This window comes from Cibotium barometz, chromosome 43 (genome assembly GCF_041138505.1).
Source record: "Cibotium barometz isolate CiBa-2024 chromosome 43, ASM4113850v1, whole genome shotgun sequence".
In the NCBI taxonomy this organism is placed as follows: Eukaryota; Viridiplantae; Streptophyta; class Polypodiopsida; order Cyatheales; family Cibotiaceae; genus Cibotium; species Cibotium barometz.
In genome coordinates this window covers 23,225,623-23,252,477 of record NC_141088.1, presented here as the reverse complement: position 1 = coordinate 23,252,477, position 26,855 = coordinate 23,225,623, and the positions used below count along the sequence as shown (strand labels likewise).

Sequence of the window (26,855 nt, the reverse complement as noted above, 5' to 3'; positions counted from 1 at the left end):
GAGGCTCAAGAGGACCTGAATTAGGTGAAAGCCATATTCTAGAATGAACTTGATTCAATTCACAAGATGGTACTTGAGATTTGGTTGACTTGGTAAGAAAGCGACCAAATGGGTTTACAAGGTCAAGAGAAAGTTCGATAAATATGTCAATTTACAAGGTCACGAGAAATCTAGATAGATCTATTGACATATTCGAAGCTAGATTTTGTTGACTTGGTAAGAAAGCTATTGCAACAAATGGGTTTACAAGTTAAAAGAAAGTTAGATAGATTTGTTGACATATTCAAAGCTAGAATTGTTACCAAAGGGTATGCCTAGAGGAAAGGTATTAACTATGGTAAAACCTTTGTGCCCACTTCCTGTAAATATCAGATTTGTGACTACATTGTCTACAAACCAAGGTTGAAAAGTGCACTAGTTAGACATTTAAAAACAACATTCTTGAATGGTGTCTTGAAAGAAGATGTTTATGTGAGTGAACTTGCTGGTTTTGCTAAATGTGGTCAATAACATAAGGCGTTAAGGCTTTAAAAAGCCTTTATGGTCTGGAAAAAAGAAGATCCATGAGCATGGTATCAAAAAAAAGATACCTATTTGATTAGCTAAGGTCTTCAGAATAGTACGATCAAAAACACACGTCAAAAAGACCATTTGGAAAATTTGCATTGCTTTGGGAATTGTTAGGAATTTTCCAAACTCCCTAATATGGTCTTCAAAGTACATCAAGTCATTACTGTTTCATTCCTTGTTGTACCTTTATTGAGCTCACTTTGTTCGAGTACATCGATTCAATGTTCTCCTACTCTCTTACTCCCACTCTCTTCTCTCTGTTTTCTTGTGTGTTTGTGTGTGAGCTAGGCTCTAACAAAAAGCTCTAATACCATGTTGAGATTGCAAGCTACACCTTCATGGATCATAAAGACATAATTAGAAGAGATTAATTAAATGCATGATTAGCACAAGTAGATAGATTCGATGTTCATACAAAACATCTTTTCTTATACTTCAAAAAATGATCAAATGTAAAAATTTGAAGGTTTTAAGAAAAAATATTCACTATTTAAGGCCTTACAAATTGCAACGTTTTATGACTTTCTAGAAGGTTCCTTTCCAGAATTTTCCATTCACCCAACACTAAACCTTTGTTTTTTGTGAACAATAGATATATTGAATTGAATTAACAGAGCTATCCAATTGCGTGATGATAAAAGCATATCACAAATGGCAATTCACGTATTTGCAATCGGGTTGTTTACACTTACATGATGTCCATATTAAATATCTAATGCTAGGCAGAATATGTCTAATTGTAAAGCAAAGCTTAAACATTAGTGGGCCTTAAGCATCCTTGAAGAGTTGCACAACTGCATACGAAGACCATGGATATGCCCAATAGGAATCCCAACTTGTTATATTCTCCAAACCCCTCTTCATCAACTCTTCAAATCTCTCGAAAATGGCCTCACACTTTTCGGTGCCAATATGTCCCTCTATTACATTCCAAAATAAACTCTTGTAGAACCTACTCTTCCTCATAGCGAATTCACTTGCATTGTTACTCCATTGTCGCCAGTAGTTGTCCCCAATGGGCTCTTCTATCACTTCAATGCTATGAAGTCTGAAAGTCGAGACAAGATTTGCTGCAGATATGATCTCCTCTAGAGTTGCCAAATATATAGGAATATTAAAGGTGTCCAACTCGCTCTGATCTACCACTCCCTGCAGTTAAATGAGGTCAATCATCAAAGTGGCTAATATTTGGGAGGGTGGCACTCCCTTGTGGTACCTAGGTGTGTATATGTGGTTAGTTATAGTGTGTATAGCCAAGTGTGTGACTAGGTAAGGGAATGGGGCGGATTACAAAAGGTGGTCACTTAAAGTTATCTAGCACATGATTAAGGTCGTGCCTAACATAGAATCATGATCCATTTAATTACACTCCAACATTACGTTAAAGTATTTAGGATACCTCTTGGATCAACTGTTGCCATGCAATCTCGAGATTTCTGAAGCAATTGTCCTCTTGTTGTTGCTGATGGGGAGGAAAATGGTCTGGTCGACATAGAATGAGCAAGAACATCAAGCCTCCAGGAACCATCTCCTCGCTGCGACACCTAAAGAATGTGCTTAAATCTTGTTGGAATTGCTTGGCATAGACTCTCCCTGTGGCCTCATTGGCCCCAGGTCCATCCACCCAGATCTTGCCTTTATTCCACTCCCTAGATCCACGCTCCAAAACTACGGCAGGGATCTGATAAAAAGAAGAATTAATATTTTTTCTATGTAATGGGGCTATGGACCTCTACACCTGCTACACACCCGAGTGCCACAAAGAGGTCAAAATAATTTTAAAAAACTCCACCAAGGGGGCTACAACACAAGGGTTCCAAAGATTAGCCACTTTTGTAGGGCCGATAATTATTCTTATATTCTGCATCATAGAGTTGAATGAGAGTGTTGAAATCGTTGCTAGGTAGATCACAGAAGAAGGCCTGCAATTCGAGATGATCAAAGTTATTATTATAGAGCTGCTTCGTAATCCGGTCGAACATGAATTGCATGTTGGTCAGGCAATTGGGTCCGCTGGAGCAGCCCATATCAGCTATTCTAAAGACGCGGTGGCGGCTACTATGATCATCAGAGTAGAAATTGATGATTTGCTGATTAATGGCATTTTGCAGTAATTGCCTGCAACGCAAAAGCACAGAGTTCTGAGGCTCTGAGTTTGTAGCATAGCTAGCATGATGGCGGCCAGAAAGCATGGGAAAGCCCGCGCTAGTACTCATGATAGTAATTGTACTTAATACTTCTAATTACGATGGCTAATCGTGGTGATGCGGGAATTCGACAGTCTTCTGATCGAATATATAGAGAAATCCGTCGACGTACAATTATTGTTGAGCTACTAGAATTCCACTCCGATTTGGATTAATTTCGTCATTAGTTTACATTTCGTAGCTCTGCATTTATAACAGAACCAACCCTACCAACCCTATGGGCCTGGTCGCATTATGGATTTCATCCAGCTATCTAGCTCAAACAACCGGTGCCCCTTCCGGTTACCCCTCACCAGTACTGGTGCAGTTAATGCATTGATTTGACGTTGAAAAGCTGGATTTGACAGTTAAATAGCTGGATTTGACAGTTAAATAGCTGAACGAACTGCTTAAGTAGAGGGTAGGGATTTGGAGCAACTCAAATGGCTGGGCGGCACCGGTTGGTGGAGCTAGATAGCTGGATGAAATCCATAATGCGACCAGGCCCTATGTCTTGTGCAACACGTCGGACTTTGACACTCAAGCCAACGATGTCCCTCCAGGCTTTACATTTGAAGCCCAATACGTACAAGCCATTTTAATGTTTGAGGGATTCACGAAGTCAACATCCATTGAATGAGCCCAATATATATTGTTTTCTTTATTTGACTTTTAATGGGGTATGTGCGTGTTGTCATCATAGGCTTTAAATTTGAAGCCCAACAAGGCAAGGTTTCTTTTTTTTTTTCTTTTAAGGCATGAGGGATCCCCCGTATTTTGTAATATTTCATCTTTCGAAGCATGCATATCCACGCGTCACTAAGGACACGTGGACCTTGTAAATTTGCCCCTCCCTTTTCATAATTCAACAGCCCTTTTTTTGAAAAAAAAAATAAAATAAGCCCATCCTACCCATTCCCTCACTTGGAAAGTCCCCCCCTATCCAGGTTACTCTGAACCGCAGATGGAATATAGCCTGGGACAGGAAAAGATGGTACAGCTGCCTCAAGGAGTTGTGGAGTCAGCACATAGAGCCTAAGAAATCTTGTCTCGCATGGCTGATTGCCTATAGAGCCATCTGGACCCAGTGTAAGGCAGCCAAGTTCAACATTGCCACAGACCAATGTTCCAGATGTGGCCTCCCTGAGGATGATCTACACATTTTTATTCACTGCAAGCACATCTCAGAATCCTACAAAGAGCTACAGTCCGTTGTTCTAATCTGGGGGAAAGAAATAAACTGGAAGAACACAATTCTTGGGGAAAATATAGGATGCTCTACATCTCTTTGGAATGCAATAAGGTGCGAGTACATTTGGCATGCATGGCTGCAGAGGTTAGCTGCCACTTTTGATAATCCTGAAATTAAGGGTCCTCCCCTAGCAGAATGCTTAATCACAACATGCATTAGATTCTGGAACAACCAAACACAAGCCCTTTTCAAGCTAGAGAATAGGCTGATGATAAAATTACAAAAGAGGAAATCAGATTATACAATGAATCAACTTGAAAAAACCAGAGACAAGATCCTTTTAATCCTATCAAAAGACAGAGCATTAATAGAAGCTATCAGAAGGATGCAGTAAACTACCCTAACCCTCCCCTCACAGGAGAAGAGAGCAGCACCAGACATGCAGTCATTAATCAACCAAGAGAAGTCAAAAGGCAGCTAAGCCAAAGTGACCTGTCGACATTATGGAGGCACCGGCGTACTGTCCACCAGGATTCATGGAGAAGCTAACACATATCGGCAAAGCAGGCATGTTCACAACCTCATGACAACGATGTGCCAGAGTCATCGAAAACAGAATCCCAAATCATCAAGGGACCGGTGCCAGCCTCAGCACCCTCTCTGTACCTGCAAAGAAGGAAAGGGTCAGAACGAAACACATTACCCAGCATCAAGAGAGGAAGGCTTACTGTGAATCAAGAGGAAAATCCAGGTTTCCCATAAGGGATCCCTTCAAAGAATCGATACCAATCGGTCACAAAGGGATAGGAATATACAAGACTCCCAGGGGTAGTCCGCCTTCAGCCTCCAGGAGAGCCCACCACCTGGAATCAAGAGCAAGAAAGAAATGACGCAGCTCAGAAGGCTGGCTTTCAGGGGCGCCTGCAAATCGGAACAAGGTTCAACGCCACCCTCCCTCAGATTGGAGAGGAGACGACCGAGCCAGAACAGACCGAGCCGGAAGAGACAAAGGAGGAAGGGCCATTCAGAAAGCTGCAGATCCCCTTCAAGCACCAACAGGCGACCCGAGCGAGAGAAGGTGCCGGCGGTAGGTAGAGAAGGAAGGAAGGCTCAACTGATCGAGAAGGCGGTCGAATCCAACATGCAAGGCCGTCCGTCGATCATGCACAAGGATGAAGACTAGCCAATCCCCAGCGCCCCTCCCACGCGGCGCACATGCCGCCACGTGCTTGGTGTGCGCCAAGTGGCTGGTCCTTCATCGGATACCTCAGCGTATTTTTGTAAATTTTCCTTTTTCGAATCATGCATGTCCACGCTGTAAGGACACGTGGCCTTTGTAATTTTGCCCCTCTCTTTTCATAATTCATCAGCCCTTTTTTGAAGAAAAAAAAAATAAAAAAATAAAACCGAACCGATTACAAAATGCTTTTTACACAGAGAAGCATAACTTTTTAAACAGATAGATCTTTTAAATGCTACAAGTTCTGAATTTTTTTCTACTACTGATTCATCCCTCTGGTTGATGATCCTCATCTCTTCTTCTATTGCTTCCCATACTTGATTGAACTGGGAGTTAGCTGCTTGGGTGAGTTTATCAAGTTTCTTGTTGGCTCTATTGACTGACTCTTGGTGCTTTCGTTGGAGCTTCTTCATTGTTAGCTCGTTGTCTAGTTCTAGTGCTGACTTCTTGGTATTGACAACAACTTTATCCACCTTTGTTAGCACCTGTAGCTGTAGACATAGAAGGCTGCTCAGGGTGTGAATCGGGTCCCTATCGTGTGCAACAAGTCAGGCTACCCCTAGTGGGCCATTTTAATTTTATAGCATATCTTGGATTCAGTAAGTCAACAATCTATACAAGATAAAGGACGACTGCCTCTCCCTCCACGTGGGCAAAGGAGGAGGCATTTATTCAAATCTATCTATCTACTACCCTTTTTACTTGGAGAAAGGAGAGGGAGAAATTCTAAAAAGGAGGAAGGAGAAGAGAAGACACTCTTTGTGGGAGTTTCTTTCCCACACACTTAGATACATTGGGGCTCACATTTAATTGTCACCATGAGAGAGAGAGAGAGAGGTATATTGCACGTGTATGTGCATGCATGTGAGAAGATAGGATGTCTGTGTATGCGTGCGTGGGAGATTGTGTCTCTGTGAGAGACAGAGAGAGAGAGACACACACACACATACATGCACACACATAAACGTACATGTACTCATGCACACACACACACTTGAGCTTACACACACATATACATGCATATGCACGCACATAAGTATATACATATATATACACACATACACAAACTCACACACAAGTACACATGTGCACACATGGATATGCACACCCACATGCACATCCATGTATAAATAGATGCACACACATACACATTTACACGTGTACACGCATACACATAGACACAAAGATGCACACACAAACACATTCAAATGCTTACACACTCGCACATGGATATACAAACACAAACACATTCAAATGCTTACACACTCGCACATGGATATACATGGAATTCCACTTCGATTTGGATTAATTTAGTCATTAGTTTACATTTTGTACCTCTGCATTTATAACAAAACCAACCCTACCAAAGTCCTTTGGTATATATGTATTTTCAACATTTATTAGCACAGTCGTGTGCAATACGTTGGGCTACCCCCAGTGGCCATTTTAATTTTTGAGCATATCTTGGATTCAGTAAGTCAACAATATGTATTTTCAACATTTATTAGCACAGTCGTGTGCAATACGTCGGGCTACCCCCAGTGGCCATTTTAATTTTTGAGCATATCTTGGATTCAGTAAGTCAACAATATTGTTTTATTGTTTGCATCAGCCCAATTGTTTTATTTTATGCCTAACACCGACATACTTAGGTTGCATGCATTGGGAGCTCCCGGTGCATGCCGGTAGCTAGCGGTATACTTAGGTAGCACCTAGCATGCATGGGTGGAGCTTTGGGTACATGTCGAGAGTTACTAAGGTAGCACTCAGTATGCATTGGGAGCTTTTGGTGCATGTCGCTAGTTTACTGGCATACTTAGGTAGCACTCGGTATGGATTGGGAGCTCTCGATGTATGTCGGTAGTTACCACTATACATTAGAAGCACCCGATATGCCCAAATAGTACCCGGTATGCCCAAATAGCACCCAACATGCATTGGATGCTCCCGGTGTATGTCGATAGGTACCGGCATACATTAGAAGCTATCGGCATGCCTAGGTAGCACTCGTCATGCTTTGGGTGCTCCTGGTGCATGTCGGTAATTACTGACATGCATTGGAAGCTACCGGCATGCCTATGTAGCACCTAGCATGCATTGCTTGCTTCTGGTGCATGTCGGTAGTTATCGGCATGCGTTAGAAGCACCTAGCATGACTAGGTAACACCTGGCATGCATTGGATGCATACCGGTACTTATCGGCATGTATTGGAAGCTATCGGCATGCCTAGGTAGTACTCGACATACATTGGGAGCTCCCGATGCATGCCAGTAGCTACCGGCATACTTAGGTAGCACCTAGCATGCATTGGGAGCTCTCGGTGCATGCCAGTAGCTAGCGGCATACTTAGGTAGCACCTAGCATACATTGGGTAGCTACCTATGCATGTTGGTAGCTACCGTCATGCTTAGGTAGCACCCGGCATCTAATGGGAGCTTTCCGTGCATTATGGTAGCTACCCACATACATTGGGTAGCTACCTATGCATGTTGGTAGCTACCGTCATGCTTGGGTAGCACTCGGCATCTAATGGGAGCTTTCGGTGCATTCTGGTAGCTACTTGCATGCCTAGGTAGCACTCGGCTAATACATAAGCCTTGTGCATAAAGCTCATATGTAGGCCTATGCATAAGCCTTCATAGCTTGCACGAGGCTATGCATTCCTAGCCGAGTGCTTATGTATTAGCACTCGGCTAATACATAAGCCTTGTGCATAAAGCTCATATGTAGGCCTATGCATAAGCCTTCATAGCTTGCACGAGGCTATGCATTCCTAGCCTGCATAAAGCTATGCATAAACCTCATGTCTGGAGCTTATACATAAGCCTCATGTATGCAGCTTATGCATGAGGCTTCTACATAAAACCTCATGCATAAAGCTTATGTACCCGGCTTATGCATTAGCCATATGCATAAGCTTTATACATAAGGCTTGTGCAAATGGATTTTTACATGATGCATATGCATAAGCTTTATGCATGAGGCTTTATGCACAAGTCTCATGCATAAACCTTATGTATAAACCTCATGAATGAGGTTTATGCACTATCATTATGTATGAGGTTTATGCATATGGCTAATGCATAAGCTTTCTACACAAAGCCTCATACATGAGACTAAGGCATATGGCCACCTCTTGAGAAGAGCTATGCTATCCATAGAGGGGAGAAAAAAGAACAAATCCTAAAACTTACAAACCCTATAACATGTAAAAGCATAAGACAAGAAACATAAAAGGGAGAGATCTCTTACCTTATGAGGCTTATTAGTAAATCTAATCTTAATCCTAATAGAAAGCATATACAAAATCCTAATCTTAATAGAAATCTTAATGGTAGAAATCTTAATGGTAGAAATCTTAATGAAAGATTTTGCATAACATAGAAAACTTATTGAATCTTTCTTTTTTCGTTCTCATTATAGCTTAACCTTAACCCTATCTTCTACATAGAAAACATAATAGAAAGGTTTGATGGAGAGCTCTCCACCATCAAAGCTCTCTATTAGGGTTTCTATGTAGAAGCTAGGATTAGGGTTAAGCTTCAATGAGAAGGGAAAAAGAAGAAAATAAAAACTCAAAAGAGAGGAAATAGAAGGAAAATAATCACAAGAAAGCTTTCATGGAAAGTTTGTTTGCATAGGAGATAAATGAAAAGAGAAGACATACCTTGCTTGAGTTTGAGGAGGATAGGGTAGGAGAGGTAGAAGAGATAGATTAGATATGAACTTGCAAAAAACCCAAGGTATCAAGGTTAGGACATTCAAATGATAAAATCGGCGCGGTGATAAAAGAAGCGGAATTACTTTTTCAAGGCCATGCTGCTGAGCAGCGCTTTATTTTTTTTACAGTGTAGCAGCGAAAAATATTTTTTTTTGCAATATAGCAGCGTTTTTCACTGTTAAAAATATTATTGTGTAGTGAAAAAAGGTTGTTGATCACTGAAAAAAGGTTGTTGATCAGTGAAAAAAGTGCTGTTGAAGTAGCGCTTTTTCACTGCTCTCAGCAGCGTTAAAAGCCCCGACGCTTTCTCTTCTAAAATGCTGTTGTGCCCCCGATGTGTTGTAGTGTTTCAACACTAGAAGTTATTTATGAAATAGAAAAAGGACACGTTTCCCTATGTTTATAAATCTAGGGAGAATAGTACTAACTCCCACCACACGAAAGTGTGGTGTTATTTATGAAATAGAAAAAGGACACGTTTCCCTATGTTTATAAATCTAGGGAGAATAGTACTAACTCCCACCACACGAAAGTGTGTTTTTTTTCCAACCACGCTACTAGTTTAAATCATGCACATACTTGTTGTGTCAAAGTTTTTTTATGTATTAAAGCTAATATGTCACTAACTTTGTTTTTGTAATTCTTTGTTTTGATATATGTATAAAACTATCTTCAACAACAACATCAATGAATACGAGCAATACTAAACCAAGTACAAGTACGCACTCATCAAAATTATTCTTATAACTTAACCTTTGATTTTTGTTTTGCCCAAAGGGCAAGGATTAAGCGTTACTTCTCCTTTTTTCTTAATTAAAAAGGGTGATTATATTTTACAATTGAGAAAAAATTTCATTGGTGGGTTCAAATCCCTTGTAAGAGGATCTTACAAAAGGGATGTAAGAGGATCTTACATCCTTATTAAATGGTGTTTGTAAAGGCTACTCATACCATATGACAAGTTTTCATTTCTGAATAATCGGGTTGTCACATGAACTTCCAAAATTTGAATATTGTTTTATGCATTGCAAAATTTCCCAGTGAAATGCATGTCAGAAGATAGGTATAGGTGAGGACTGAGAAACATGGGTACACTGCACTGACTTCATTCTCTAAGTTGCATACTCTGCAATCTTCAACCATAGACATAGCTCTGTATAACCTAACTTCTCCCCCTCTGCAATTGTTCTTCGCACACTACGCTACCTACCTTGGCCTTGATCCATTCCATTAACAGTCATAATGCAGTAATCTCAGTTGTTGACCTACTAATTTCTTCCCCCTTATGTGCCTTCATTCACAAGAAGTTTTAGACAAATTCCCTCTATAATTCCCACTTTGCAGATTACGACAACATCATGAGCTTCTGCGGGAGAGGCATCATGCACCTAGCTAGGTGTGCGGTGCCTCTCCTGCAGAAGCTCATGATGTTGAATACTATAGGGAAAAACAAGGGAAACGTTTCCACAAGGGAAAATGTCCAAAAACTTCTTGTGGTTGATCACCCCACCTCTCTTAGCCAGTGACTTCCTCGGGGGGTGCACTATATATAAACTCTCTATATCACGTGCGTTCAAGGCCCACTTTAAAAATTCCTTGTTTGTAAATTTTTCATGAATAAAGCATGCCCTTTTTCTATTCAATCTGTAAATGTCCCCTTTAAATGGTACCCTATTGTATGTAAAAAAATGTGAAAAAAAGGGATTTAAAAAATCCCCTCTCTTGAACCCACATGCTATGCTTACATATTTATGAGTGACCACCCCAAGGTGACTTCTAGCAAAGCCTCGTTGGAACTACGCTCCTCCATCAATTTTTTGGGTGTGGGACATAAATCCCAGCTTGTTCTAGATTGGAATATTGTTGGGAAGGGGCTGTGAGGTGGGATTTCTATCCGAAGGGACTTGGTGCCGGGTGAGTGAGTGCGTTCCTAAGGTGCCTACCATGGGTCCGTGCTTTGCCTCTCCTTGCACCTCCTCCCCATATAGAGGCAAACTATTCGGGGTGGGCTAGCATACCCTCAAGGCACCAATGCCCTTCGGATAGAAATCCCACCTCACAGGGGCTAGGGGGCTCGACTTTGGGCGAAGGGGTTGTGGGGAAGAGGGGAGGTGGTCTTCTTCTTCTTGGGGGTCCGTGAGTTTGTTTGCAAGGCAATAGAGAGGGAAGAGAAAGAAGGATGCCACCCAAGCCTATTTCAAGTAAGCTCGCCAGCATTATACCCAGCTTCAGAAACTTACTTCCTGATCGCAAGAGCTTGTGGGCTCCCCCCACCCATTAAAACTCTCTATCTCCTCGACCTCCATAGTTGTTGCTTGCTCTCATTGAGCTGACCTTGGAAGCATCACCAGAAGGAGGGGGAAAAGGAAAGGGAGAGGAAGAGGTTGCAATTGCAGGAGCTTCTTTGCATGCATGTCTATCATTTCTCGGGGGGAGTGAAGCACAAAGAGTGTTAAAGCTCTCTATCTCCTCGACCTCCATAGTTGCTGCTTGCTCTCATTGACCTTGGAAGCATCACCAAAAGGAGGGGGAAAAGGAAAGGAAGAGGAAGAGGTTGTAATTGCAGGAGCTTCTTTGCATGCATGTCTGTCATTTCTGGGGGGGAGTGAAGCACAAAGAGGGTAAAGTCAAAGCGCTCATCTCCATCTCTTTTGGTGGTGTGCAAACATTGCTAACATGCTTGCACTTCCAGTGGTTGTGTGGACAGTTCTTGATGTCTTGTTGGTTGTGTTTAATTGGTGCATTTTGATTCTATGTTTGGGTAGTGCTTGCAGCTCCCATGGCGTATCCAGTTGTATATATGCATTATGGTGCCAACATTGGCTGTGAGAGAGAGAGAGAGAGAGGGGGGGAGAGAGAGAGAGAGAGAGAGAGATTTGGTTGAGCCAACATGCTTTAGGCCACAATAAACAGTTTGACTCCTCTTCTCTCTCTCTCTCTCTCTCTCTCTCTCTCTCTCTCTTACACACACACACACACACACACCCACACACACACACATATTGGGATAAAGGTGATAATGGGATGCAAGGCATTTCTTGAGATAAAGTCTTTGTAGTACACACATAACGACTTGAGGGGTCATATGGGCAATTCCAGAGACAAAGTCTTGTAGTACAAAGATAGCTTCTTGGGTCATCAAACGGGGTTGAGGAGTGACAACTGTTGAAATATACAAGTGAATAGGGTGTGTGCGGGAACAAGCCCTTGGTTAGAGGCTGTAAAAGAGGATGAGTAAATGTGAAAGAACCTGTGAAAAGGTGAGAAGAATCTACTGGGAGAGAATAAACATGTTGCTCACATGGAGCAAAAAGACCTGACGGACAAGCTCATGGCCCTAGCCATGAAAGAAGAAGAATATCTCTTTCCAAGAGGAAGATCCACACCAAGAAAATCTAAAGGAAGCATTGAAGGAAGACATGGACACGAGAAGAGAAGCTGCCCCAAGAAGACTGAAAGAAGAATAAGACATGGATGCGTGGAGAGAAGCTGCCACACGACAAGAAGACTAAAGACAAAAGAAGATGTGAGGCTCCAAAGAGTGAGGATCCATGTGAAAATCTCTGAGAGAGAGAGAGAGAGAGACCCCACAACCCAATGTAACCTACCCCAACAAAGTAAAACCACCTATGAGCCACTGATGATGTAGGCCACGTGGTAGATATATATATGTTTGAGCACTTTAGTCAAGGTCGCGGCAGGCAACTATAGTAAGCCTTGGACACCTAGAGAGAGAGAGTGTCAAGGACTATGAGTTCAGGGACTCGAGGCACTGGTCGCGAGCTGTCAAGTAAGAGAGAAACTTGATACAGGTTCCAGGTGTGCTAAGTTAACTTGAGGGGAGGTGTGCTTAGGCACTAGTCGCGGACTATCAAGTAAGGGGAGACAAACTTGGTATAGGGTCTAGGTGTACTAGGAGTATTCACTTGAGGGGAGGTGTTGAAATATACAAGTGAATAGGGTGTGTGCGGGAACAAGCCCTTGGTTAGAGGCTGTAAAAGAGGATGAGTGAATGTGAAAGAACCTGTGAAAAGGTGAGAAGAATCTACTAGGAGAGAATAAAGGGTAGCATGAGAAGATTTAGGAAGTGTGGAGATATTCTGGGAAGTGTGGAGATATTCTGGGAGATATTCTGGGAAAAGTGAAGAGGTGGAGAGAATTAGGGAAAAGAGGTGGAGTGAATCAAGGAGAAATCAGTGGGATTAGATGCTTGATGTAAACTCTATAAATTGAGGCATTGGCCTAATGAGAATTTGCTGGTTTTTGAGTATCCATGCCTACATTAATCTATTTGTTAATTACCCACTAAAATTACGTCTTAACTATTTTCTAATCACTTTGTTAATGATGTTGATTCTAGTGTTTGATCCACCATAGCTCATCACAATGCTCAAATTTCAACAACAACCGCATGGCCAGCAAGGCACAGCTGCTATATGCGAGGAGGGCGGCACCTTAGCACTGTAGAATTGACATTAATGCACGCATACAGATACACATGCAAACAGAGAGGAAAGGAGACAGAGTTGCGCAGGTTGTTGATTTGTTACATTATGAGGTACGAAGGGGCATTTTATTACATCATGCCCTCTCGGGCATAGAGCAACTCTCCCTCATAGCCCACAAGATTTTGTTCATAGGAACTTATGCCCTCGGTCTGAGAAGGATTTGTATCACTGACAGGCCTGTGTGCAAGGTACTTGCATGTCATGTGGACAGTTGGTGAGGGTTCCCTTTGTCCCAGAGGATGATGACAAAGAGTCATGGCAACAGTATCAGTATGAGATTCGAGAGCTACCTGATGGTGGGTGACGAACTAGGAGATTAGACTTGGCATCGGGCTCTGCACCTTGTCATGTCTTCATTGCAATCTTTTGCGAGCAGATTTATATGTATGTGCAGCATGCACAAAAGGCAAAGTCGAAGGATAAATAGTTTTGACACTATTTGTCTCACTTTCCCATCGGCACAGTAGTCTCTGTGGTGCACTTTGCAGAGAACTACTTATTTGTGCCCCAGCGAGAGATACAGTCAGAGTATTATTTCTCTGTGCAGGTATGTGATCTTTAAGAACATTTGGTTATTGTTTTTTATGGTCATTAATTTCATTATATGTTATCAAATGAAAACACCATGCATTCTCGTGATTCATGATATATTAGAGTCGTGAAACTAATGAAAATTGTTTAAATTTTTGTTTGATGTGAAGGTGGCAATTCTGGTGCACATCACTTACCGACATGCTGAGGAGATTGTCAAGATTTGGCTCCACCTTGGAGGACCAACGTATAGTTCATGGAGTATCACTTCTATATTAGTGATGATCATACTCATAGTGCTCAGTTTGTACATTATTGTTTTTTCACCATGATAGCCACCTACGTGAGTGACGAGTCATGCTCATGCAGCGATGGATTTGGTCAGATGGTTGTGGGGCACAATTTGAGAGTAGAGTACAATTTTTATGGATTTGGTGCTGGCATAGATCTACTAGTGCTCCAGTTAATTGGAGCATGATAAGAGAGAGCATGATGGTGCAGGAGCATGTGTGAAATGCGCGCTTAGACTATATCAACTTTAGCATGACAGCAGTGAGCGACTTCATGATGCATTGTGTGAGGTGAAAAAAAGAAAGAAAACCCTGCCTCTATAGCCCTTCCACCTCGCAAACTTGGAATAACACACACGAACGGGGGCACCACCAGCCACCGGGCTGGAACTCTTATCACACTTCACCACCCAACCCATGCCAGACAGACAACATAAAACAGGGGCACCATAGACAAGATAAACACCCAGCAATATATTTCCAGATCAAAACATCATACAAGCTTCTCTCGACACAGAAGCCTTACTCACACAACTTACAAACAAAACACCCAGGCCTGTCAGCCGAGGATACACCACATCCCCAATCACCACATGATCCACTCGCCTGCTTGCTGTACCAATACACACCAGAAAGAACCTGACCACTCTCACTTCAGAAGGCGCCCACACTGTCTTCTGTCGGCTTCACCTACGCGGCCCACACCAGCCCTCACTTACTTGCAGCTTATTTGCTCCCCTTTTGTCCTCGCTAGCAGCTCCCTTTGATGCCAGCACCCGCTTCTTTCCCACAGGCAGCGCCCCACCAGCCTATGCCTTCTCCAACACGCATGTCTTCCACGCTTGCAGCCCAAACGGCTTCAACTACTCTGACGCTGTCAGCCCGTCAGCTCTTCCAAGCTTCAGCACCTACGCTTGCTTGCGTTCAATTCTGAGGCAGCCACACCCAAGGGCCTTCTCCACTCCTTTTTCACGCCCGTCGGCAATTGACCAAGGCGGCTTCTTCACAGATGCTTGCGGCTGCACCCTCCACACTTGAGCCCGTCAACTAGTATACGCCAGCTCGGCTCACCACTTGTCGCCCAACACATAAGCCTTCGCTTGCTACCCTCTCGCACACGGCTGCGCTCCAACCACGCCAGCCCACCGTCCTTCGACCAGCTGCACCTCACAACGCTCCACGCTCACCTGCAGAGCTACCTCTTTGCTGCCATCACCTTGTTTACAGTCGGCTTCTTCACCAGGGAGGCTCACCACTAGCCCTCGTTGCAGCATGGCGTAGCCTAGTCGCCTGCTTCCTCTGCACCTTCTCTTCACACGGGGAGCCCGACAACCTCTGCAGCCCATCTCTTTTATACGCCAGCTGCGCTCACCTTTGGCACCTGTCTTCGCTGCAGTTCAATCAGATCCCCCTTATAACAAACGACCTCTCCTTCTTTTTCATCTGCAAGCTACCGACTTTGCCATGCTTTGCCATCTTCTAGAATATGCGCTGGCGGCGTAATAAAGCTCCACGCTTACTTTGCTTTTTTGGCCATTTAATATTATTATTATTTTTATTTCACCTAAAGCCCAATGGAAGGCTACATAATGCTTTCACACTATGTCCAAGCAACCTTAGCCACACCAATATCCATTTCACACCATTTCTCCAGGCAACATCGGCCCATTTCTTCTCTAACTGCCCATGCCTTCCACACGCATTCAAATGCAACCCACGATCCTTGGGGACGCGTACACACTTAAAGGCAACCAAGTGGCTGATACCATCTCCAAGGACCCTGTTTCGGACAGGCCTGCACAAGCCCAAAATGAAATCCATCCACACTGTACACCTTGGCAACGCATTCCACGGCCAAGTTTTCATTCACACCATGCACACGTATGTACACTGACCAAAAAGACCACTCAGAAAAACGCCTGACATACTTTGCCACCCCCCATCTGCTAGAGCATTCATGCTCAGCAGAGCAAAAGCAATTCCAGTAGTTATCCACCAAGATCAAAAGGAAATAACAACTTACCATCCCACTCCCCAGCATTCGTAAAACACCATGGCTACATCACTGCACACCAAACATTAACCACAACCACCACCAAATCATTTCCATGCACTTCACCCACAACAACCCTCCTCGTCTTCAAAACCTGTGGCAATGCAATATCTAGCATCCCATCCATCAACACCAATGAAGGCCAGGTTCCAGCATTTTGGCCTTTATCCACACCAAAATCCACATCCTCTCCAATGGGAGTGTCCACTAGCACTTCCAGCTTAACTGGTTCAGACATCTCTTCACAACCATTCAGCTCAACTGGCTCAGCACCCTTATCCTCCAGGGACTTTGCCTTTAGCATTTCAGCAACCCGCAAAGAAGCCTTTGCTACACTCTCAACCATATCAGCATCCATCTCCACCTCTGGTTCCTGTTCATCAAGGCTAGCAACTTCCCAGATATCATCCTCAAGCACAATACTCTCATCACAACGTTCTTCATCAGCCAAATCTACATGCCTACCTTCTTCAGTGTTGCCAACCCCCCTGGTATCATCATCCAAAGACTCCCCAGCACCTAATGCATCCAATGGAACAACATCCATACCATTCATCGCAGGTACCATACCATCATCCTCAAGCTGTCCAAGAAAATCCAAGATAATAGGATCTTCCTCCACGCTCTCCACATCGGCATCACAAGCCATCTCCACTTCACCACAAGTCTCTACCCCATCCTCCTCCCTTGCAAAATCTGGCAAAGAACCTTCCTCAAAGCATCCTGTATCCAGCTCCTCTTCCTTCTCATCATCAGCCAATCCCAAGGCATCATCCTCTTTGCTTCCATGTCCATGCATGTCATCCAAATCCGAATGATCTTCAATAGGACCTTCCAAATCACTGTCCTGTACAGCCACGCCGTCCAAATCCAAAAAAGAATCCACTCGCAACTCCTCATCTGCAATTTGCTCCTTCACCTGCTTCTCATCCACCTGCACCTGCTTCAAAGACTTTGGAAAAAAATCAGAAGGCACATAAAACATCCCCCTTTGTACCTGTATCGGCCTTTGAGGCTCCTGTCTAATCAAGCTTTCCATAGGACTCTTATCCACCTCAACCAATTTTACCTGCATATCCCTTGCAGACACAACACCTTCATACGGATAAATACCCATCTCCATCTGCTTCAAAACCTTGCCTTCCTTTTCCCTAGCAACCCTAACTGCATCATCAAATGACCTGGGATTCTTCAACTCAACCCTGACCTTCAAATGGGGTAGCAAACCATCAATAAACAAGCTCTTCTTTAGAAACATTGGAGGAACTTCCTGCTTCAATGTCATACACCATTTACTCCACAAACATGTAAATACCTTCACAAAATCGTCCAGTGATTGCCCATGTACCTGCTTCAAGATGCTCAGCTCTTGCCAAAGCACATTAGGATCCTCCGCTTGCTGAAAATGCTCCAAAAGACCTTCTTTCAACCTGTCCAAGGTCAAGACACCAGCATCCTGTGCTTCAAAACCCTTAAGCCAACTTCGGGCATCTCCCTTCAAGAAAATGTTTATCAGCTTCAGAACCTGCTCTTCATCTGTGACATGGTTGCTAATGCATGCCAACTCCATCTGCTCCAAAAAATCAACCACATCTTCACCCTTCCTGCCATGAAACTTTGGATAGGACCACATCATGACAACCTGTACCAATCCCTGAGCTCTCCTCAGTGTAACACACGCCCTTCTAGGCAAAGAACAATGCCAGAGCAACTCCTCAGTGGGGGCACCAGAAGGATGTGAGGTGAAAAAAAGAAAGAAAACCCTGCCTCTATAGCCCTTCCACCTCCCAAACTTGGAATAACACACACGAACGGGGGCACCACCAGCCACCGGCTGGAACTCTTATCACACTTCACCACCCAACCCACGCCACACAGACAGCATAAAACAGGGACCATAGACAAGATAAACACCCAGCAATATATTTCCAGATCAAAACATCATACAAGCTTCTCTCGACACAGAAGCCTTACTCACACAACTTACAAACAAAACACTCAGGCCTGTCAGCCGAGGATACACCACATCCCCAATCACCACATGATCCACTCGCCTGCCTGCTGTACCAATACACACCAGAAAGAACCCGGCCACTCTCACTTCAAAAGGCGCCCACACCGTCTTCACCTACGCGGCCCACACCAGCCCTCACTTACCTACAGCTTATCTGCTCCCCTTTTGTCCTCGCTAGCAGCTCCCTTTGATGCCAGCACCCGCTTCTTTCCCACAGGCAGCGCCCCACCAGCCTCTGCCTTCTCCAACACGCATGTCTTCCACGCTTGCAGCCCAAACGGCTTCAACTACTCTAACGCTGTCAGCCCGTCAGCTCTTCCAAGCTTCAGCACCTACGCTTGCTTGCGTTCAATTCTGAGGCGGCCACACCCAAGGGCCTTCTCCACTCCTTTTTCACGCCCGTCGGCAATTGACCAAGGCGGCTTCTTCACAGATGCTTGCGGCTGCACCCTCCACACTTGAGCCCGTCAACTAGTATACGCCAGCTCGGCTCACCACTTGTCGCCCAACACATAAGCCTTCGCTTGCTACCCTCTCGCACACGGCTGCGCTCCAACCACGCCAGCCCACCGTCCTTCGACCAGCTGCGCCTCACAGCGCTCCACGCTCACCTGCAGAGCTACCTCTTTGCTGCCATCACCTTGTTTACAGTCGGCTTCTTCACCAGGGAGGCTCACCACCAGACCTCGTTGCAGCATGGCGTAGCCCAGTCGCCTGCTTCCTCTGCACCTTCTCTTCACACGGGGAGCCCGACAACCTCTGCAGCTCGTCTCTTTTATACGCCAGCTGCGCTCACCTTTGGCGCCTGTCTTCGCTGCAGTTCAATTAGAGCCCCATTATAACAAACGACCTCTCCTTCTTTTTCATCTGCAGCTGCCGACTTCGCCATGCTTCGCCATCTTCTAGAATATGCACTGGCGGCGTAATAAAGCTCCACGCTTACTTTGCTTTTTTGGCCATTTAATATTATTATTATTTTTATTTCACCTAAAGCCCAATGGAAGGCTACATAATGCTTTCACACTATGTCCAAGCAACCTTAGCCACACCAATATCCATTTCACACCATTTCTCTAGGCAACACCGGCCCATTTCTTCTCTAACTGCCCATGCCTTCCACACGCATTCAAATGCAACCCACGATCCTTGGGGACGCATACACACTTCAAGGTGACCAAGTGGCTGATACCATCTCCATGGACCCTGTTTCGGACAGGCCTGCACAAGCCCAAAATGAAATCCATCCACACTGTACACCTTGGCAACGCATTCCACGGCCAAGTTTTCATTCACACCATGCACACGTATGTACAGTGACCAAAAAGACCACTCAGAAAAATGCCTGACACATAGCACGTGGCCGAGTGGTGTAGGGATCACATTGGGAGCAACACACTCTCATAATTTTCTCGATGTGATGCTCAACAGGTCTCTCGATACTCTTTGACTATCTCCATTAGTCTCGTTGCTAGTGTTGATATCTTTGACTGTCGTATAGTCAAAGGCACCCAGCAGCTTCATAGTATTGTGAGTTCAGATCTCCCAGACCCTACTATCTACACTTGGGCACTCGCATGTTTTTGTGGACAATGCATAGATGGCGATTGGGGGCGTTGTCTCTCTAGTGAGTGGGTTACATGTTGGAGTGAACAGCGACTACATCCGACGAGGGCACAGGAGGACCTTGTAGTAGAGGAGAAGGAGGACCAGCAGCAAAACAGAATGCTATGTTTTTCTCTAGGGACTATGATACTCTTAGAGATGATTTGGCTACAGGTGACATCTTCGCAATCATTACAGAGAGTGATAACCATGAAGGAGTAGAGTACTACCTTCTACAGTGCAGTAGGCCAAAAGGCCTTATAGTTGAGGACATAGTTGATGGGCATGGCCTGCATTTTGAGAGCCATAGTATGGTTGTCGGTGGTAGATATTTCATACAGATCTAAGAGCCGGATGATAGCTCACATACTGAGTTTGAGCGTTTACAGGTGGAAGAAGGAGGCCATACACTTCTCCCACCTCGTTGTTGCTATCAAACTCAAGCCTACTGAGATGATTCTTGAGGTGAGCAGCTCCACGCGTCCCCTAAATTGTTATCATTTGGACATTCATGACCATGAGAGCATCATTGAGGTCATCAGAGCTAGAGAGGGAGAAGATTGAGGTTAAATCCATAGCTCTAGACCTTTTCATTTTCCCGTATCTCTTTCCAGATCATTATTCATATACATGTTTTTGTATATCATGGCTTATATTTATTCAGATTTCCTAGTTTGCTTCATGTCATCCATGTTCATATTAATGTCTATAATTTTTGTTTGGTTTTATCCAAAAATTGGTGTTTGCTTGCCAAGTTTCATGGCCAACAGATCTTGCACGGGTGGGTTTATGCAATGGAATCACACTTTTCGCACATGGCCTCAAAGCACGCCGGGGGCCCAAAAATGGTTTATTCCAATGCGCGAATCCACCCATGCGAGCTCCGATGGCAATGAAACTTGGCAAGCGTGGCCAACTGTGCTACTTGGCTGTGCTTGACAAGTTTAATGGCCAATAGAGCTTGCATGGGTGGTCGGGTGCGATGGAATCACACTTTTCGAACATGGCCTCAAAGCACGACGGGGGCCTAAAAATGGGTGATTCCAACGCGCGAATCCACCATTGTGAGCTCCGTTGGCCATGAAACTTGGCAAGAGCGGCCGACTATGCTGTTGGGCTATGCTTGCCAAGTTTCATGGCCAAAAAATCTCACATGGATGGCCGGGTGCGATGGAATCACACTTTTCAAACATGGCCTCAAAGCACAGTGGGCCCCCAAAAATGGGTGATTCCAGCGCACGAACCCACATGTGTGAGATCTGTTGGACATGAAACTTGGCAAGAGCAGTCGACTACGCTACTTGGTTGTGGGTGCCAAGTTTCATGGTCAACTAAACTCGCACGGGTGGTTGGGTGTGATGGAATCACACTTTTCGAACATGGCCACAAAGCATGGCGAGGGCCCAAAAATGGGTGATTCCAACGCGTGAACCCACCCGTGCGAGCACCGTTGGCCATGAAATGTGGCAAGAGTGGCCGAATATACTACTTGGTTGTGCTTACCAAGTTTCATTGTGTAAGATTCCTCCCCAGCCTCTCAAGATGTCCAGCATCTTCCCCTGTAATCAAATCCCTCTTCAGAAATATAAAAGATCTTGTTTCTACTAGTTTTGGCCTAGAGAGAGAAAATCTTCTAGAGAGTGGTAATTCGGTTTTTAAATATTTTTGGATAGAAAAATGTCTCATCTTATTAAAATAAGTTTCCCTGAAAGAGAAGTTCAAAAAGATTTTCAGAAGGTGCATTAGAAAGTATAATCTGTTCAAGAGGCATTATCTTAAGGGTCCAGATTTTTGAAAATTTTTAAATTAAGGCTCCTATGGACCAATAAGATTCATCCAAATGTAGGAAGGAGATAAATAGAAGAATAAAAGAAAAATCCCCAAAAATGAGTAAATACTCACATAAGATGAAGAGTTGACTAAGGACAAGGTTAATAGAGTTAAAAAAGAGAGATATTTAGATGAAATGATCATGTATTTTTGACACCTCAGTATGGGGGAATTCCCCTCATGAAGGAGGTGCCTATTTCACATGTGTGGGAGAGTTTTAAACTCCCAAATAATGAGACATTTTTATCTCTCCTCTCTCCTATTTCAACTAGATCCAAAAAGTGGACTAAACTGACCCAAAAATGGTCAAAAATTGACCAAACTGATCTGGAAAATTCTAGAATCAGTTGGCTTGGTTAGAAGCTCACTTTTTCCTATAAATAGAAGCCTTTCCTTTTGTTGAAGCTTAATAGTGTTTTTGTACTATTACCCTGCTTCTCCCAAGAGCCAGAAAACTGTGAATTTACTCATAATTCATTAGTTTTTTGACCTTCCCTCTTCTAAAGACTAGTGGCCACTCTTGTTTCAAACAAGAGTACAACCCTCAAACCATCAAGCCAAAGGAAAGCTCTCAAATTCCTTCGTAAGTTGGAGATTCTTCTCTTTTCTATTCATTTTATGGTTTTTTATGATTTCTGTCTTCTCTAAATTGAAAATGATGTTATGCCTCATTGAAAAAAAGGCATTCCCCTCTCTTCTTTAGTAAATCCAACCATTCTTATCCTAAATGAATGATTAATCAATAAAATAATTTTTTTTATAATGTTTCTCTTTGATAAAGTAGAAAATGTTTACATTAGAATGATTTAAATACTCTTGGAGAACTTATAATTAATTGTAAAGAGTTAAAATTTGAAAAATGGTCAGCCATACAAAGGAGGTTATGGAGAATTTTTTTAAAAATTGTGAAAAGTAAGTTTTACTTTTTTATTCAAAAAGAGTAATTTCCATCGTATATGTATTCTTAAAGTGTTACTTTTCATCCTAGGTATAGAAAAATGCTTACTAAAAATATTTTATAAAAAGAAAGTGTTACTTTCTTTAGGATTAAATTCTATGTATAGAAGGAAGCTTATTGAAATTTTATTTTGATCATAAAAGAATGATTTTCATCATAAATTATTTTTATGCATAAAAGATATTGTTTATATTAAAAGTGTGATTTTCATCATAAATGATTTGTATGCATAAACATATGCATAAAAGATATTTTTTTATATTAAAAGTGTGATTTTCATCATAAATGATTTGTATGCATAAACATATGCATAAAAGATATATATTTTATATTGAAAGTGTGATTTTGATCATAAATGATTTTTATGCATAAACATATGCATAAAAGATATATAATTTATATTAAAAGAGTGATTTTTATCATAAATGATTTGTATGCATAAACATATGCATAGAAGATATTTTTATATATATTAAAAGTGTGATTTTTATGATAAATGATTTGTATGCATAAACATATGCATGAAAGATATTTTTTTAATATTAAAAGTGTGATTTTCATCATAAATGATTTTTATGCATAAACATATGCATAAAAGATATTTTTTATATATTAAAAGAGTGATTTTCATCATAAATGATTTGTATGCATAAACATATGCATAAAAGATAATTTTTTTATATTAAAAGTGTGATTTTCATCATAAATGATTTTTATGCATAAAAGAAATTCTTTTATATTAAAAGAGTGATTTTCATCATAAATGATTTTTATGCATAAACATATGCATAAAAGATATTTTTTTAAAAGTGTGATTTTTATCATAAATGATTTTATGCATAAATGGATGCATAAAAGAAATTCTTTTATATTAAAAGAGTGATTTTCATCATAAATGATTTGTATGCATAAACATATGCATAAAAGAAATTCTTTCATGTTAAAAGAGTGATTTTCATCATAAATGATTTTTATGATGATCTAAGTGTGACTTTCATCATAACTGGATTTTATGCATAATTAGATGCATATAGAATCTTTATAATTAAATAAGGGTTCTCTTTAATCCTCTGTTAATTTTCGTAAAAATTGAAAAAATGAATAAGTAGATAATATGTGAGAGGAAATTCTACCGTTTCATATTCACTAAGATGGGAATGAGAAAATTCAAATAAACTATCGAAGTCGGAGATCGAGATAAATGATTATTTTATTCCTCATAAGAAATTCATGTTTTAGAAATCTGTAAGCAAATATTCGTCGAACAAAATTTAGAAAAAGAGAAATTGAAATAGTACCTTTCGAGAAAGATAGTTTAGGAAGAACCTTTCTAGACCCAAACTCTCATTCTGCCAAGACCTAATTCTTTCGTCAATTTCAATCAATGATGATGTGCCCAGTTCAGGAAAAATGTACTCAAATTCTCCACCGAATCTGAAACTAAGTTATGACTTTTGATTTTGATATGAGGATCAAGTTAACAGAATTCGAGGAATTCTGTTTGGAATTCAGACCTGGATCTAGAAGTATTGGGATAGGGATTTAAGATTATTCATGGTTTTCAAACAGAATCAAAACTGAAAACTTGCATAGAAACCTTGTTTTCTTAAACGATTGTCTTACGCTAGAATGCTGGAGGGAGCATTTGGCATATGTGTTTAACTAAGGGAAGTTCAGTTGTTTGCAACAGTTGGCGGGGAGTGCTCGAGGGACAGCTCAGGCAGCAAAAACCTGCCCGCTTGGGTATAGTGAAAAATGATGTGCTTCCGGTACGATGGGCAAGGACCGACAAAGCGGTCCCTGAGTGAAGTACCAGGACACCTAAGGAGGATCTTGGAGGGTTCTGACCAGACGATGCACGGGCTCACAGTGCTTAGGACACTTATTCGTATGTCGAGGAAGATATATATATGTATGTTGACGAAATGATTATTGTAATTTGTTACTGGATCTCGTTGCTGACCAGCTGGTCCCAACGGAGAGTCTAGATTGGTAGTGTTTTTGTGAAACAAGGGATTGAATGGAAATTTTGAATTATGAAATCTGTGATCATATCTTTTTTGTCAATGGTTTATTTTTATATTAAAGTTTTAAAGAGGAGTGTGTGCGTATCTCGTTAGAAAAAAAAAATTGTTAAGAAAATTCAAAAAGGTTGGATCATCCCCACTTTTCGGGCATGGGAAATTTTCCCGGTTTTGATTTTCGGAGTGACCGGACATTCGTGGGCGAGGCCCCGAGTGAGAAATCGTGCCCCGCCCATGAGGGGGTGCTTCCGCTGTCATACCGGGAGTCCGGTGCGTGGAGGGGGCAGAGGGATCTCACAGTTGGTATCAGAGCGGTGTTGTAAATTTAAGTAACATCAGCAGAAATTGCCTAAATTTTTAATAGAAATCTGGGAAAGAAATGTTTTTCACTTGTTAATACTATGTGAATGAACTTCAAAAATTGAAAACTTATAAATTTAATTGGAAATTTATAGATGGACACCCCAAACCTATATGGAATTCCTGGACTCTCTCAGAGTCAGGATATGATAGCTTTTGCATTTGATCACCTTATCAACTCTGCAAAACAACGACCCAAATGAGCAGAGTGAGACTCGCTCGCCATTTTTAGTGTCTTTACTTTCCTGATCCTCTTAAGTGACGTCGGTATATGTGGTTCTGTGGAGGATGGTGTATTAACATCAGTACTAGTCAGCGTTAGAGGCTTAGGCAAAATATTTCCTAGGCCATGATTCTGATAAGACTAGGGCTTGTTCAGTACGTTCTACTCTGTGATCATTCACCCAGGAACTTCAGAACTTCATGCCGATTTTTTAAACTTCTTAGCCGCTTTATCCTGAGAAATAGAATTAGAGCACCTCTTTGTGTAATGAATCGTGTGTACCATGGTATGTCTTCTTCGTAGTTTTGCTTCTTTATGCGATAACGACTGAGGCGGTGATTCTCGAGCCAAGCTGCTCTATGTACATATTATAACTTTTATAATATAGAAATGTTTTTTGAAGAAAAATTCATGTTGTATAAGTGATTGTTTATGGACGATCTGATAAAGAAAAAATTGTTATCTAAACATATGTCATGGATCTCCAATAAGATCATTGTCTTGTTTAAGAAATTGTTTTTCGAACCTCTTAAGTCTTAGGATCTTGTGGATGATATCAAAATAAAAATTTAATAATATATAAATTTTTGGCAGAATCATGAGACGAGGAAACCATGGCCGTTAGCCAGACACTCTCTCTGAAGATGATGAACTTGACCCTGATGTTCGCAAGTCTCTTCATAGGACTCAGCCAAGACCCTTCAAGGAGAAGGAGAGAACCTAGGGGAGGCTGTGGAGAAATGGGTGGAAGCCATGGAAGAATATTTTGACGTCACATGCTACAATGAGCGGAGCAAAATGGCTCTTGCCTAGCTAAAAATAGTGGAAATAGCTAGGGTAGCATGGAGGAACCACTTTGACACCAACCGTCTGGACAGAAGTACTCAGTCCTGGAACGACCTAAAAACCTATTTGAGAAAGAGATTTTGTCTCCCTGGATTTTTGGAAATCAAAATGAACGAATTCTTAGAGCTGATGCAGGAGAGCAAAACCATCGAGGAATATCACTAGTCCTTTGCTCTTCTACTCAAATATTCACCACCTCTAGATGAAGAACAACTCTTGGCAGATTTATTTGGGGAATAAACGAACCCTTGGACACACTGGTCAAAAATGCCAAGCCAGTGTCCATGGTTGAATAAGAATGGCAAAGGATTTTGCCAAAGCCTTTGTAGTAAAGGTCCCACCCAAAGCCTGCACCCTCTAACTTTAAAACATTCCAAGCCCACGGAAGTACTTCAAACTTTCCACCCCCGAAGAGGCAGCAAGGCCCGAATCAGAATCAGGATGTAGGAAGATTCCAAAGTGAAGGAAGACCCTTCTCCCAGAATACTTTTTCAGGAGCCCCCCTCTTTCAAGAAATCAGAAGAATGAACTCAGAAGTGAAAACTGATGTTTTGGATGCCAAGGTTTTGGTCACCAACTGAAAGACTGCCCGACTCTTGCCATATCAAGGGGACAGGGAAGTCAAGGACCCTGAATTTAGAGACCAATCCCTTCATACCAGTCTAATCAAGGTCTGTCTCACCCAAGCCAAGGTAACCCCAGAAGA

General features: G+C 42.2%; 1 pseudogene across 1 annotated transcript in view; it reads right to left on the bottom strand.

The window, feature by feature from the left end:
- Nucleotides 1-1,141: 1,141 nt before the first annotated feature.
- Nucleotides 1,142-26,855, bottom strand: part of LOC147613702 (gibberellic acid methyltransferase 2-like) — a 292,450-nt pseudogene continuing 266,736 nt past the window's right edge. The window contains exons 2-3 of the transcript XR_015263259.1: nt 1,970-2,251; nt 1,142-1,719 (exon numbers count right to left, since the gene is read on the bottom strand). The product of XR_015263259.1 is annotated as a gibberellic acid methyltransferase 2-like (transcript). The remainder of the gene's footprint in view (nt 1,720-1,969; nt 2,252-26,855) is intronic.